Source organism: Camelus dromedarius, chromosome 34, assembly GCF_036321535.1.
Source record: "Camelus dromedarius isolate mCamDro1 chromosome 34, mCamDro1.pat, whole genome shotgun sequence".
In the NCBI taxonomy this organism is placed as follows: domain Eukaryota; kingdom Metazoa; phylum Chordata; class Mammalia; order Artiodactyla; family Camelidae; genus Camelus; species Camelus dromedarius.
This window is the reverse complement of record NC_087469.1, coordinates 11,884,789-11,900,417: the sequence shown is the minus strand read 5'-3', so window position 1 is coordinate 11,900,417 and position 15,629 is coordinate 11,884,789. Positions and strand designations below refer to the sequence as shown.

At 43.0% G+C, this 15,629-nt stretch overlaps 2 long non-coding RNA genes across 6 annotated transcripts in view; one reads left to right on the top strand and one right to left on the bottom strand.

The window, feature by feature from the left end:
• LOC105097552 (uncharacterized) overlaps positions 1 to 9,937 on the bottom strand; it is a 33,140-nt gene extending 23,203 nt beyond the window's left edge. For 4 of the 5 annotated variants that reach the window (XR_837956.3, XR_010378934.1, XR_010378933.1 and 1 more), the window contains exons 1-4: positions 9,804 to 9,937; positions 7,111 to 7,223; positions 3,611 to 3,777; positions 3,421 to 3,502 (exon numbers count right to left, since the gene is read on the bottom strand). This is a non-coding gene — a long non-coding RNA (uncharacterized LOC105097552). The remainder of the gene's footprint in view (positions 1 to 3,420; positions 3,503 to 3,610; positions 3,778 to 7,110; positions 7,224 to 9,803) is intronic. The other variant, XR_004133873.2, reaches the window with a different exon arrangement.
• Positions 1 to 15,629, top strand: part of LOC105097560 (uncharacterized) — a 205,126-nt gene that overhangs the window by 146,383 nt on the left and 43,114 nt on the right. The gene's annotated exons all lie outside the window — the stretch shown is intronic.

Genomic DNA, 15,629 nt, shown 5'->3' with positions numbered 1-15,629 from the left:
ATTATTCAGCAGTAAGTGAATCAGCCTAATTTGTTTCACTGTAGGTCACAGATAACACATCATGTTCCCATTATTTCAAGACATTGATATGAACAAGAGATAAAGTCAAACAAAGACAATGACTTTAGCACTAGAGGAAAGACAAGTTAATTTAAAGGCAAACCATTCAATCCAGCACTGTGTCAGCTCCTTAAGGGATAATGAACGTACAGTTGCCCTGCCCTCAAGGAGCTTCGAGTCAAATTGAAGATTCAAGACATACGTGGCCATTGGTAATGGTAATAATTAAAACACTATACATTCAAAACCAAAAGGTGTGGAATAAACCAGCCTTTCAGTTAGAAGGACTTCTTTTAAAAATAACGTTATTAAAACAGAAAAATGTATACCCCAAAATTAAAAATCATACATCATATACTAAAATGTCAACAGTCCTTATCTCTGAATGATTATATCTTCATGCAGCTCATTTTTGCACAAATAGGTATTTTCAGTAAAACAAGATCACACTGTAAGCTTATTTTTTATACTCGACAATATATTATGAACAAAATTGCAAATATTCTTACCAAATTGTAGATTATACAAAGCTAGGAAGCAGAGCCGTTTATAAAAGAATCATCATCTTGACAGATCTTACCAGAAGAGAACAAGGGCCAAAGGAACAAGATTAAATTTAACAGAGATACTTCTTAAGTCTTTAACTTAGACTGAAGGCCTCTCGGTCTTGGTTGACTGCAACTATGCTAGGACTCAGCAGTGTCACTGGCTTTCAAAATGCTAATGTAACCTAAGCTATTTCAACAGAAGCATGGTACCCAATAATAGGAAGGAAAAGTGTGGTCTGACCATATCTTGAGTTCTACACTCCATTTTATGACCTGAGTTGGTCAAAAGGACAGTAAGCAAGATGAAATTTTGTCATGTGAGTCATAATTGCAAGAGCTAGGCGTGCTTAGCTAGAAAAGAAGAGACTTTAAGGCTGTGTGTGTGTGGAAATTCTTAACAACACGTATAAACACATACACAAAGAGGAATAATGTGATATATTTTGTGTCACTTCAGAAGGCAAAAATAGTTGGACAACACTGAGATCATCCTCACAGCAAACATCTGAGCTGTCCAACAGTGAAACAGACTGTCTTCATAGTGGTGAGGTCCCCTTTCACTGAAAATACATAAGCAGAGGTATAGGAAGGTATGTTGTGGAGAGATTTCCTGCCATTGAACTTGAAGAATCCTGTGGTCCTTCCCATTCTAAGATTATGAGATACAGTAAAACAATTACTAAACTAAATAAATTTTACTCTTGATTTATATACACGTACAAGTATAGGACTGTATAAAATTATCTGGATTTTAAAATGTTTATATCTATCTTGGAAACTTTCTCTTAAAAATATATCGTGAGTTTAAATCTTAAAAAAAGTTCCTGATTACTTCTCTGTGATGTACTGGAGAAAGTGAATTCCAGCTGTGCCTCATATTAGCAGTAGGACCTTGAGAAATATGGTTAAAATATTTGAGTCTGATTACCCTTATTTTACAAATGAAGAAATAAGTGACAGTCAAAGGAGCATTGTGACGATTATGTGATTGTGATTTATGTGATCACAATGCTTGGCACATATTAGCTGCTTAATACATAGTAATTGGTGGTATTATCATTATTATTATACTTGCCTTTCCTGTCTCTTTCTCAGCATCCCCTCCCTTTCATTTCTTTCTCACCAATGTCTCTCCTTCCTCCCTAACTTTACCTTTCAAGGCACTGTCAGTTTATCTCTATGTCAGTATATACCTGTCCCATCGCCCTGTGATTCTGAGTAGGGTCTAAGGAAGATGAGACTGGCAAGGGTGTGCAAGCAACAGGATGTAAACAGAACAGGAGAGAGAAGTGACACAAGACAGAGCAAGAAGGGAGAGCAGGCCATCTCTTTTCCCTCCTCCAGTTCCTCAGTCTCCTCCCCCACCCCGACCCTGCCCACTCCTCCAAAAGAACAAATACCAGAAGGAAGACCAGTGGAGGGAAAGATGCCATCAAAGGATGAGGAGTGGAAACACTGGCAGAAGCAGGATCTCACACTGGAAAGTCTCCGAAGGAAGTGAAAAGCCAGAGACAAACCACCAGGCCCAGAGTGGACGGAATGAAAAAGATAGTTGTCAAAAAGACAGCTAACACGTCTCAGAGAACTCTCATTTTCTGGGCCTCGGTGAGCTTTGCCTAAGCTTCAACTAAGTGGAAATCTAAGTAGCTGAGAAAGAAGCCGGTGGATAGGAACTGACATAATGGATTCTACTGACTCCCTGAGAGATACAAGGGACCTTCTTAAAAGCATAATATTTTACGTGACCATTTGTCAGGCTGCCTCTGAGTGAGTGAGCTTTGGGCGACGTACGTGGATTGGCTAATCTTAGCGGCTTGTTAAAAGTGCACCCTGCGTTGTGCTAGAAATCGGCTGGCTTTACTGAGCAGTCAGGGAGGGGAAAGAACATAGGCACCCACCCCCGTCTCCTTTCTCACTAGCTGAGTCCCCCACTGAAATCCAAGCCCTGCTTTCCTCTCCCCTCCACTTGCCGCTCCACACCATCGCTTTCTCCGTCAGCGCCCTTGTGTGAAGGAACTAAATCACTCTTCTCTTCCTTCTCTCACGGGGCCATCCAGGCGTTTACCCAATGGACACCACTCCCTGTTAAAAGCCCTCACTTCACCCAGATTGTCCTCCCATTGATAGACCTTCAGCTCTATGAACTGGCATCTTCCACCTCTGTGATCAGTGCTGGGCGCTCCCCTTAGGCCCCAGTCCAAAGTGATCTCCACCCCCCTCCACTCCTTATTGTCTTCACCAAGTCTTTAGTGGCCTTGGAGCTTGCTAGGAAACCCAGATGCAAAGGCCCAAACTCAGAATTTCCAGGAACAGAGCCTGAGAATCTATCTTTTCCCAAGCCCACAGCTGAGTCTGATGTACAACATTACCTGTGAACCATTGGGCTCTGTGCTACTATTTAGGACTGACTATCAAGTGCCATGTATTGGATGTTAATTTTTCACGAGTTGGCTCTAGCCTCCAGAAGAAAACCATGACGTCCTAAACTGGCACCATCACTCTTTCCCCCTTGCTATTTCTCTTCCCTGGCACAGGAAGAGGTGCTCAGAAAATGTCTTTAGATGATACGATAAATTGGGTTTTGTCAACTTTATAGGATGACGGGTTCAGGCGGTGCTGCTTTCACACGACTCCATCTTAGTAAAGTTGCAGAGCCTCCCCGTCTCTAAGCACTCAGCCCTGAAAGAGTTACTGGTGGGACCGGAATTCTGAGAAATTTCCCAGCCAGCTTTCCCTGCCCCGGCTGTCCACCCCGCCCCACCATGTCCAGTACCATGATGGTAGTGTCCCCTCACTCCCAGCAGCAACTTACTCCTCACGCTTGTGACACCACCTCCGTGAAACAATTTCTTAAGTTCTCATTGAAGTCCTCCATCCTCTCCTGATACTTCACCCTGTAAGAGAAGAGAAGTCTAGAGCAGAAGAAAAAGGCAATGTGACCATTGGGATGGGCATAAAAGATCTAGAAGCATATAAGCAGCTGCCTTTGATTGGAAACTTACAGATACATCTCCAGTGACATAACTGAAGTGGCTGGTCATGTAAACCCATGAAGAAAAAGGACTGAAAAGAATAATTCTGGGGTCATCTTCAGATACAGCTTCATTTCGTGGATGGGAGTTAAATGACTTCAAGGTAAATTCCGCATGCGTAATGGGAGCCTCAGAGTCTGAAATGACAATGTTAGACATGTTTTTTGGTGAGAACGTAAGATTGATTGTGTAGAAAGTTTTTTTTTTTTTTTTGACTCAAAATGACCTAGGTCTGTGACTCACACTTTCTCTTGGACTGTGGCCTCAAGTAAAGAAGAACAATTCCATGCAAGTCCATCTGCACCTGAGAGAGAGTGAAGCTGCAAAAATGCCGAGTTTTTTGTTTACTTTCCTGGCATTTATTATTTTTCAGTAAGCAGACGTGCTGGGGGCTATTTGCTATTAAAATAGTTTCAATATACCAATGCCTACCAGTTGACGCAGAAGCTCACTTCTCAGATCCAGGTGAACTGCTGACTGTGAATACATACCAGTTCAAATCCTACTCACCCTTCAAGATTCAATGTTAGCTTTTTCAAGATGGAGTCAATTCTGACAAATCTGAACACATCCTCTCTTTTCAATCTCTCTTCCAAACCTTGAAATAAAGGCCTGTCAATTTGCTTGCTCTTTCCTGCACCTAATTTGCCATTTCTACCTCCAGTTCCATAGACCCTCTTCTCCCCACCTCTGTCCCTCTCTCAAGTCTACCTGCATTTCAAGGCTTGGTTTGGGCAACGTCTCTGTGACGGGGGTTTCTCCAGCAACTTGTCCTCCAACTGCTCCCCTCAGTCCTTCAAACGCCACAGCACTGAGTCTGCTACACTGTTCTTCATTTCTAGGTGTTTGTCTCTTCAGAGTGACCTCAAATGTATCTGGATTTTGCGAGCAGACAGATATCCCTTCCCCTCTTAGTAGTTTTATGACCTTGAGCAAACTATGCCTCAGTCTCCACTCTATAAAATGGGGATAATAGAACAGCATCTTCACAGAGTTTGAGTGAAGGTGGGTTAAAGTCACCGTTGGTTCAGTGTTAGATATTATCACCGTTATCAGTGTCTCTGCAGGGATGCCTGGCTCACTGGCAGAGGAGATGGCCTCATGGTGCACAATGAAGCCCCTGACTGTGGTCTCCAGCATCTGATCTAATCTGTGATCTCTCTGTAACCTTCTCAAAGCTCCTAGCGAAAGAAAACATTTCCATACATACATACATACCAACTCACACACCTTCTTATTTGTATATAAGGTAGGCACCCATATACATCTTTCTACTTTCCAAAATTAAATTTTTCAATGAAGTCATCAAACAAAATGAAACTGGCTGGCTGATGAGCACATCCCTTTGGTAACTCTCTGCACCTACTGGAAGTGCCACCTGGGCAGGAGATTTTTATCACTCTACTGATCCGTCACATGGGAACCGAGAATTAGTTACCCAGAGCTAGCTTTACTTGGAAGCAGCCTGGGAGCGGCGTTGGGAGGAGTAGGGGTCTCTGTCCACAACACCTCCCTCGTCTGCCTGTGGAGGCGCTCCCACTACTGCAGCTGGAGATTTACTGCTCTGGGACATGCCTGTAAGTATCTTTATTAGAGAGGACCCACCTGCAGTCTGGTTATGGACTCACTTGTGTCCCTGCAAAATTCACACGTTAACGCCCTAACCCCTAGTATGACTGTATTTGGAGATGAGGGATTTAGGGCGGTAATTTAAGTTAAATGAAGTCAGAGTGGGGCCCTAATCCAATATGATTAGTATCTTCTATAAGAAGAGACAGACTCCAGGGATGCCTGTGCACAGAGAAAATTTAGCTACATGAAGACACTGCAAGAAGGTGACCTTCTGCAGCTAAGGAGGGGCCCCAGGAGACACCCACCCTGCCAGCACCTTGATCTTGGACTTCCACCTTCCAGAACCGTGAAAAAACCAGTTTCTCTTGTTTGAGCTACCCTGTCTGTAGTAATTTGTTATGGAAGCCCTAGATGACTAGTAGAGGTGCAAATCCTGCAAATGATAAATTCTCCATATTAACATTAATGTCTTCAAATAGACCAAATGGGTGAGACCCCCCCCTGATGATCACAAAGGGGAGCAGAAGACAGCGCTGGAACTCAAAACAGACCAGTTTAGCTGGAAGAAGAGGTACTGAGAGTAGATAGGGAAGAACGTCTCAGCCTAGAGTGCTGCCAAGGGAGGACAGGTGAGGACCTGATGCAGGAGGACCCGATGCAGGAGGACCCAAGGAGGACCAGCTGCCCTGGGCCGCTCCTGCTTGGTGTCGCTGTGCAGTGTTGCAGTGAGAGGGTCATAGGTGGTAGATCCATATACCCACTTCCCTTCCAGCTTACCCTGGCTGTGGCAATGTGGTACCAAGGGACTAGAACCCCACTGGCTGCTTCCCCCTCACTGTGACTCTTGCCTCACCGAGTTCTCATTATCAAAGCCCGATTTCCTGGAACTGGTTCTGATCTGATTCATGAGCTACACTTACTTAAGCTGCATATTTGAAATAATTAACTATGGTGATTGGAAGTGTTGTATTGGAATTCGTTGGGCTGTCTCAGCTCTCTCGGAGCCATCTCTCTGCAGTTTCTCAACATGTTTAAGAAAAACATAGACAGCAGTCAGATGATGGGTCAGGGCTCGAAGGAGTCAGGACTCAGCACAGGGCTCAGAATTTTTTTTAACTGTTTTCATTCTACCTCTGCATTCCCAGGCATCTAAACAGCACCCAAGTACCTCTGCCATGGAACAGCTGAATGGTTCTGGTCTGGCAGTGCAGAAACCTGAGTTCAAGACTTATCGATGGAAATGACTTTAAGTTGATTGTTTTTTAACACTGTAAGTTGCCAGCCTTGCAGGTCTATGTTTCTTTATGATAAAGTATGACAACTTTTAGGCGGTGAGGTTTTCAGAGACACCAGAGTCTAGAAATCTGTATTATAATCCTTGCGCGTCCTCACTAGCCTTGTGGCCTTTGGCACCCGTGACACTTTCCTATCTAGGTCTCAGTTTCCTTGTCTGTGAATAACAGGGATAAACTTTACCATCTATAAAATTCCTTCCCGTTCCAGAATTCTATGACGCTATGGGGGTAAGAAATGTTGAGGGCGAAATCAGGTTACATGCGTGCGCGTGCGCACTACCCCAGCGCAATTAACAGCCGCGAAGCATGTTCGCTGAAACAGGGCGATGGTTCTTGCTCGGTCTGTTTGACTGCAGGCAGCACTCCCTCCCTGCTACAGCATCTCCACCCACACACTCAGTAATGCCAGCCAACGAAATGTGTGACCTTTGGTTAACAGTGAAAATATACACATGGACTGGAGAAAAGCCCACTCGAGGGGAGTTACCTGGAGGAGGTAGGCTTTAAATTATGTATGCCAGGAAAAAGGAAAGAAACCACCCCATTTGCCCCTCTGGCTGCCCTGAAATGCCGGGCAGCGCACAGTCACCCTGAGGAACTCACCGGGCAGCAGGCTGCGTTCACCGCTGCAGAACCGTCGTCCTCTGACACACTTTGGCGCTGGGATACAGCGCACATGCCCATCCTGAATTACAGTCAACGGGACACAGCATCCGCTGCCGATTAAATATAAATTTACCAGGTGAAAGCCAAATGTGATAAACTCTCCAACTAATAAGAGGATTTGGAAGAGTATATTAAAATGGGGGGATAAAAAGCCCAGCAAAAACAAGGCAGGTATTGAAATTTACTATGTGGGGCCTTTAATTAAGGACCATCTCCTTAAATTACATTCATTTCTCTTACCCCTTTCAGGGCCATCCGGGGTGAATAATATGTTTGTTCCTGGCTGAAGAGGTGCCAAGTTGAAAAGTAGTTTTTGGTTAATAAAACTGATCTGAGCTATCAGCCAGAAATCCTGTCTCCCTGCAGAGACCAGGAGAAACTGATTTACCCCTGATCTTCAAGCACAACAGTACCTACAAATCCACTGCAGCTTTCATTTTAAAGGATATGTGAGGCAAGTGAGAAATAAGAGTAAATGACATTTAGATCTACTTTTCGGTTACCTGAGCCTTCTCCTGCCTGACCTAACATTGTGCTAACACGCCTGTCTCACTGCTGTCTGGTGTGGCCAGTACACAGCTGCCAGACAAAGCATTCTAGAAACAAATCGTTTTTCTTTCCTACACAAGAACTAGCAATGGCTTCTTATTGTCTGTAAGAAAAAAGAAGAAATCTCACTCAACACTAACAGGACCTTGAACAATCAATTGCTTTATCTCCCTGTCTTTGTCTCCCTTCTCCTAAGCTCAGCCCCCAAGACATGGAAACAACCTAAGAAGCTGTGGTATATTTATACAATGGAATACTACTCAGCCATAAAAAATAATAAAATGCCATTTGCAGCAACATGGGTGGACTTGGAGAATCTCATTCTAAGTGAAATATAAGCCAGAAAGAGAAAGAAAAATACCATATCATATCACTCATATGTGGAATCTAAAAAAGAAAAAAGAGGACACCAATGGACTCATCTACAAAACAGAAACAGACTTGCAGATGTAGTAAACAATCTTATGGTTACCAGGGGACAAGGGGTGGGAAGGGATAAATTTGGGAGTTTGAGATTTGCAAATGATAACCACTGTGTATAAAAATAGATTAAAAAACAATTTTTGTCCTGCATAGCACAGGGAACTATATATTCAATATCTTGTAATAACTTTTAATGAAAAAGAATATAAAAATGAATATATGTATAGATATGCATGACTGACACATTATGCTGCACACCAGAAACTGACACATTGTAACTGACTATACTTAAGTAATAAACAAATAAACCACCAGGGCCCATATCCCCAAAGCTTTCCAAAGGGAGCGGCTGCCTGGATAACTTAGTAACGCCTCCTTTTGGTGTCCACCTGAGGAGCAATGGTCCTCCCATGCTGTTGCTTCTTTTCTCTTCTCTATCTGGCTTAATTTGGGGGGGGCCAAGTAGGTCAGCGACACATGGCAAAAACGGAGTCGTGATGAAAAGACATGTTCACGGCCACACACAGCCCCCTTCCCCGAGTCTACCTCTAGAGTAGAAAACAGCTCAACATTAAATATTAACGAAGTGAACTTGCTCAGTGCTACAATCACCCACAGCACAGTTTCTAAAACACACTTGCCTGTTCCCAAGCCTTCTAATCAATGAGAGGAGGTTAGGACCGCGTGGCATTGGAGACAGCGCTAACAAGCTTGTTTTAAAGGAGTTCAAGAAGCATGGTGATCGGAGCAAGTGAGGAACACTGAGGGTGAAGACAGTGTATTCAGTACACAGAGGCAGCTGGGCCAGGGAGGGAGAGAGAAGTTAGGGGAGTAAACTTGACCTCCTGGGGGACTGGTGCCTTTCTCCAGAAGTACAACCTCATCAGACTCTTTACAGTCTCTTATTTGGACAGAACAGGTGTGGGGACACCTGCGTTTTAGCTTTGGTTCCTCCAACCCTCTAGCTGGCAGAGGTCCTGAGGTGGGGAGAGAGGTGGGGATAGGAGCAGGGTCCTGAGCTGGCCGTTACACCCACGCAGGGAGGAGAGAAACAGCCACCCCCCCACCCCCCCGCCCCGGCTTCTGTGCCGTGGGGGAGGAAGGCGAAAGACCTGGAAGTTAATTCATGGTGACCACTTTGGGAAGAGCCTCAGCATATGATCTTGACAAGACTTCAGAATACTTTCAATGGCTTTGAGAGGAGAATGGCAGAAAAGTTAACTTCCTTTTTGATCCTTTTATCAAGAGTAAATAAAGGTCAACTTGGCAGGTTCTCTATAGCAAGTCCCCCTTCCTGAGACCCAGAGATCAAGTTTGTGATTGAGAGAATTCAATAAACATGAGGAAATGTGACCCATTTGGGAACAAAGGTCCCCATGGGCTCCTCTCCAAAGCGAACCTGACTCTAGCCTGAAACTGTCATAAGCCTCGGCCAGGGGAATGGTCTTAGCTCCCCAAGCAGGTGAGCCTGTCCTGACCCCAGGACCGCAGTGCGTTTCCCTTTCAGAGACACTGCCCTGGGCAGGAAGACGAGAAGACAGATACAGCACCTGATGAACGGGCAGAGTGAGGCTGGCTGGCCTTCCAAACTAGGTTCTCCCAGCATCCCTGTAAACTGTCCAGATTGTCTTAAGGTGGGATAACAACATGGCCCTTACCTTACTCACGGGCTCAGTGTCAAGGTGCCAGCATTTCACCTGCCGTCCAGCTAAGCGGCTGTGTGAGGGGTCTCGCCCGCAGTCCCAGGTGGCCTAGGATCAGACAGGCTACCCAGGGTTTCCACTTGGCAGGTTGCCTGAAAAAGGAAGTAAACTTTTTATTCAAATAGCTAATGGCCTCTAAAAAGATGAACTAGCTATTTCTAATAAAAGCTTTCCAAAAAATCTTTTAAATTTGATCCTCTGTGTGTGTGTTACCTAGTCAAAAATAGTTATTTCCATTTTGAAAATCTAAGCAACAATTTGGGAACTTTTCCACTCATTTTTAATGTAGTGCTGTAATATCAAGGCTTATCTTTATGCATCTGTCTTGATTAAATTGACCCTTTGTAATTTATTAGCACTCTCTTACTTCATAATCAATAACCTTCCCCGAACATTCGTACACCCGGGGGCCCTACTGCCCAGCTGGTGGAACGTCCCTTCCATTTTTCAGTCCACGTCTTTACCTGTTCCCAAAACAGTCTCTTCCCAGCTTCCCTCCACAGAGAGAGGGAAAAGCTTGCTTGCGGTCTTGTCACTTTCTCATTCTCGTGTCCTGCTTCCTCATATATTACACTCAATTCAGTTTAATTCAGCCAACGTTTATTGAGCCCCCCTCCCCCAAGTGTGTGCCGGGAACTTCCCTGGCTCCTGGGGCTACAGAAGTGCATAAAGAGCAGCCCCTGCCCTCAGGGGCTTCTAGTTCAGTAGAGGAAGACACCCATCACAGACCTTTTGTCCAGCGGAAAGGGCTATTAAGAGGTCATTTACAATAAATCCCTTCATTCTACAGAAGCTGTGACTAAGATCCAACAGAGTAAAGTGATTTCCCCGAGTCCCGCCTTCCCAGCGACCGAGAAGGACTGGAGTTTAGATCCTGCAGTTCAGAGTCTACTAGGCTTTGCTCCAGCAGGTACTGGTCGGGGAACGAAAACAAGAACAGAACTTCTCTGTGCTGCTCTATCCAGGGAGGAGAGAGATGTGAGACCAATCTCCATTCCATGGCTCTGATAATTAGGATTAATCACTAAAAAAGTGATTTTAAAGTACACAAATGTTAAAATTCAGTATTTTATAACCTAAAAATTTATATTGGACATTTAGAAACTTTGAAGCAATTAGACCGAGGCAAATATTTAATCTACTAATCCCACTCTTTCCTGCCTCCTAATCCTCTTCATGTGCTTTTAAAGTTGAATGTTGGCTCTAAATGATCCAGTCAGATCCAATCTTACGTTCATTTTTTTTTTCATGGAGGTACTGGGGATTGAACCCAGGACCTCATGCATGCTATGCATGCACTCTACCACTGAGCTATACCCCTCCAGTCTTTTCTTTTTTATGGTTTGAAAAGATTACAGATGACTTACTTAGACTGCAAAGATTATAAATGACTTACTTTTTACTTTTACTTAGTTTTATTGGGGTAGAGCTGATATACAAAACACTGCACATATTTAATGTACACAATTTGATGAGTTTGGTCACATGCCCCAAAGTGCCTGTGAAACCATCACCATATCCATCATCTCCAAAAGTTTCCTTGTGTCTCTTTGTTTGTTTTTTGTGGTAAGAACACTTGATATGAGATCTGCTCTCTTACTCAGAGCTTTAAGTGGACAACACAGTGTTCTTAACTCCAGGCATCATGTTGTCTATCTCCAGAGCATATTCATCTTGTGCAACTGGAATATGATACCAACTGAATAATTATTTCCCATTTCCCCCATCCCTTAGCCCCCGGCCACCACCATTCTGCCTTCTGCTTCTGTGAGTTTCACTATTTTAGGGACCTCACATCAGTGACACCATGCTCACTCTGTAACCGGCTTTTTTCCCTTAGCATGATGTCCCCCAGGCTCATCTGTGTTGTTGAAAATGGCAGGATTTCCTTTTTTAAAAGGCTGAATAATATTCCATTGTGTATATATATTTATATACACCCATAACTTCTTGAGCCATTCATCTGAGTTGTTTCTGTGTCTTAGCTATTGTGACTAGTGCTGTGATGAACAGGGGAGTGCAGAGAACTCTTCAAGATCCTGATTTCACGTTATAAACTGACTATACTTTAATAAAAATATATATATACCAAAAAAAATCCTGGTTTCAATCTTGGGGGGCATGTACCCAAAAGTGGGATTGCCAAATCCTATGGTAGTTCTATTTTTAATTATTTAGGGAACTTCCATACTGTTCTCATAGTAGCTGGACTACTTACATTCCTACCAACAGTGTTAAAGGGTTCCAATCTCCCCACATTCTCACCGACACGTGTTACCTTCTGCTTTTTGACTGCCTCATCCCCTGGACATGTCTTCCTCTTTTCTGCACGCTATTTCCAGAGGGTTCCTAAGGGAAACCTGGCTAGCCTGTGATTCCTCCCACATATTCAGCGCACTGAGGACAGAACCATCTCTTCTGTTCCCTGTTTGTCTTCTACCATAGCCACTCCTTTATGTGGTGCCCTTTCCTGAAAGATCCAGGCTTTTAACCAGGCTGGAATTTTCAAGCACAAGCAGCCAGCCAGCCTTGGCCTCTCTGGAGGGATTTCTTCTGCTGACCCCTCTCATGTGTTTGTGTTTAGAAGCACCTCACCCCAGTAGCCCAGGGGCGATCTCAGAATTTATGAAACACCCTTCAGGGACTTGTTTAAAACCTTTTGTGTCCATAAATTCAGAGCAAATAATAGCCTATTCCATAAATGTCATGAGGCCTTAGAGATGATCTCATCCAATTACAGACGAGACATCGAAGGCTCAGGGAGGCGAAATAAATTGCTCAAATGTATATAGTTACTTGGTGACAGAACCAAGCTTGGAATTCAAGTTTCATGAAACCCATTGCAGTGCCTCATCCAATAAAGCATATTTCCATTCAAATTAGAAATCTTTAAGAGTAATAAATTAGTAATGAATATTCACTGAGAGCTAGGAGGCAAGAGGCTTCATGCTAGGTGCTGTGGGGGATACAAAAATGAATAAGATGAACTTCCATCCTCTAGGGGCTCACAGCCAAGGAGAAGAGAGAGACGGCTCTGTACTTCAAGGCAGCTTTTGGAAAACTGCAATAGAGATTAGACACTAAAAGCCTGGAAGAGACGAGAATGGGGCTAATGTTGACTCTAGAGATTTAAGAAACCTAGTGGAGGTTTGTTTTGAGCTGAGCCTTGAAAGATGAGTTAGACTCATGACAGAGGCCATGGAGATGGAGAGCAGGCTAGAACAGCAGGACACAGCTGGAGAGGCAGGTGGGTTTCCGAGCTCCCTTCTGATTTCACTAGTTCATTTGGGAAGGTGGCATCTGCATGTCTCGTGACTGGGTGCAAGGTTTGGCACTTGGGGCTGGGCTCAGGAGGCTAGCCTCTGATCCACATCCAGTAGTAGCACAACAGTTTACTGACTGGTCAGAAACCTAGACTGTCTGGGTTCCTATCTCTTCCCCATCACTTCCGAGCAGTATGACTTTGTGCAGGTTATTTAAGCTTTCTCTGCCTCCATTTCCTCGTCTGCAAAGTGGACGTTATAACACTGTCTATCTCATACATTTGTTGTGAGAATTAAATTAGTTAATATAAGTAAAGTGCTTAGGACAATGTCTGAGACATGGTAAATGCTAGATAAATGTTCGTTAAAACAGCCCTGTCTGACTCAACACAGTAGGTTCTTTCCAATCAAAGACTCTGCAGAGGCAGAGGACAGTAGTGAAGGGTTCCTAGTTGGTTACTCAAATAAGGAGAGAAGTGTCTTTGTACCAAATTGTGTGATAAATTCATGAAAAAAGAAGCTTGGGGAGAGTGTTCATTACCGTTGCCCCGATGCCCTGACTCACCTCTGCCTGCAGATCCCAGGCACCTGTGGTGACCCCATGTGATGCTCCTCACCCCGAGATGATAGGTTTGGCCTTACCCGGAAGCATAGTCTGTTCTTGATAATGCACTGAAGTCACATGGGAGCTTGATTCTCCACGGCTCAGAATAGATCCTGACCTCGCTGTGGGCTCCCTGCACTAATGGTTTTGTGTATTCCAGACCGCATTACTGCCAGGAATCGATTTTTCAGCTCTTTAAAAACAGTCTATTTTGGTCATCTTTCCTCCACTCTTAGAGATGTATTTATTTCCCAGAACGTGTAGTGACTCCTAGACAAATAAATTCTGATTACTGAAATGGAAGCAATCTCTTGCCCAGTTGTCAGGAAAGCTAAGAGGTTTTCCTTGGGAAATTCTTCTGCAGGTCAAAGCAGAGGAAATTCATTTCTCTAATGCAGAGTCCCAAACTGAAACAAACAGTGTAACATCCAACTGAGATTCAGAAACTTCTGTAAAAGCTCAGGTATGTAGAACTCAACAATTTATATAGTGGTGCAATCCAATATGGTAACCACTAGCTGCATATGTCTATTAAAGACTTGAAATGTGGCTGATGTGACTAAGAAATTCAGCTTTATGTAACTTTAACCAACTTAAAAACCACTACTTTTGTAAACTGACTGTTCTTCAATAAAAATATACATATACAAGAAAAAAAAACCCACTACTTGATTCAGTTACTGGAAAACTTTTTAAGTTTGGGAAAAATTGGGAGATAGAAATCGACTTAACTATAGATGATGAGTAATCTAAATACATGTCAAATATTTTTGATTAAAATTTAACATCCAGATTGAGATGTGCTGTAACTGTAAAATATATTGGATTAAAAAACTTAGTATTAAAAAAATGTAAAAAATCTCCTTAAGAATTTTTCCCAATTGATCATTTGTTGAAATAATAATATTTTGCTTATGTTGGGTTGAATAAAATAGATCTTTAAAATTAAGTTCACGGAACATTTCTTACTCGCATTTAATGTGGCTTACAAAAATTTAAATAATTTCTGTGGCTCACATTATTTTTCTACTGGACAGCACAGTTACAGAGCAATTTCATACCAACCCATTTCTTTTTCACAACAACCCCAAGAGTTGCTTAAAACAGGTACTGTTATCCCAGTTTTAAAGATACGGAGACAAAGGTTCAGGCAGTTGTGGCTTACCAAGCCTTGGAATAAGAGGCAGAGCCTGACTCCGGGGTTTCTGATTAATATTCAGGGATCTTCCAGTGCACTGGGTCAAGTTGAAACTACAGATGAAACTTAAGAAAGGCCTCTTGGACTCTTAGGTTGACCCTGTTAATTCTGTGCTAAGCAACTAAAGGGAGACTAACAGACCTTAAAAGAATAACATATCCCAAACAAAGGTCAAACGAGCATGCACACATAGAAACAATTGCAACATGTGAACTGCATTTATCTGGTCTTTATGACTGTCTGGGGACCCTCTAGCAAGAATTTCCATGCAATAAACAGGGTATCCAACGTATCATATGCCATTCCTCTGTATCTTGCAGATAAATCTGGGCAGTGAGGTTTGCCCAATAATTGCAAATCCAACAACAAGCTGACTAATTAATTAGAGGAAGTTAAAATGTAGGCTACACATAACAGCAAGAGGAAAACCGTAAGGAACCAAAGAGTAAAGCAAGAAATGTCCAAATAATTAATTGGAAAACAATAAAACTTATCAGAAGATGATAAAAAATAGAACTTAAAAAATGAAGAGGAGCAACATGAATGGAAACATGAATTATTGTAAACTGTCACTTCTCTCTCCAGCCACCAATAGGGAAGATTTAATAAAGGAACATGTTAAACTACACCATAGGGATGAAATTAGCAAAATATAAATTGTGGGAAATGCTATAGAACTAAAACAGTATATTTCAAGACAAATACAAAAGAAACAG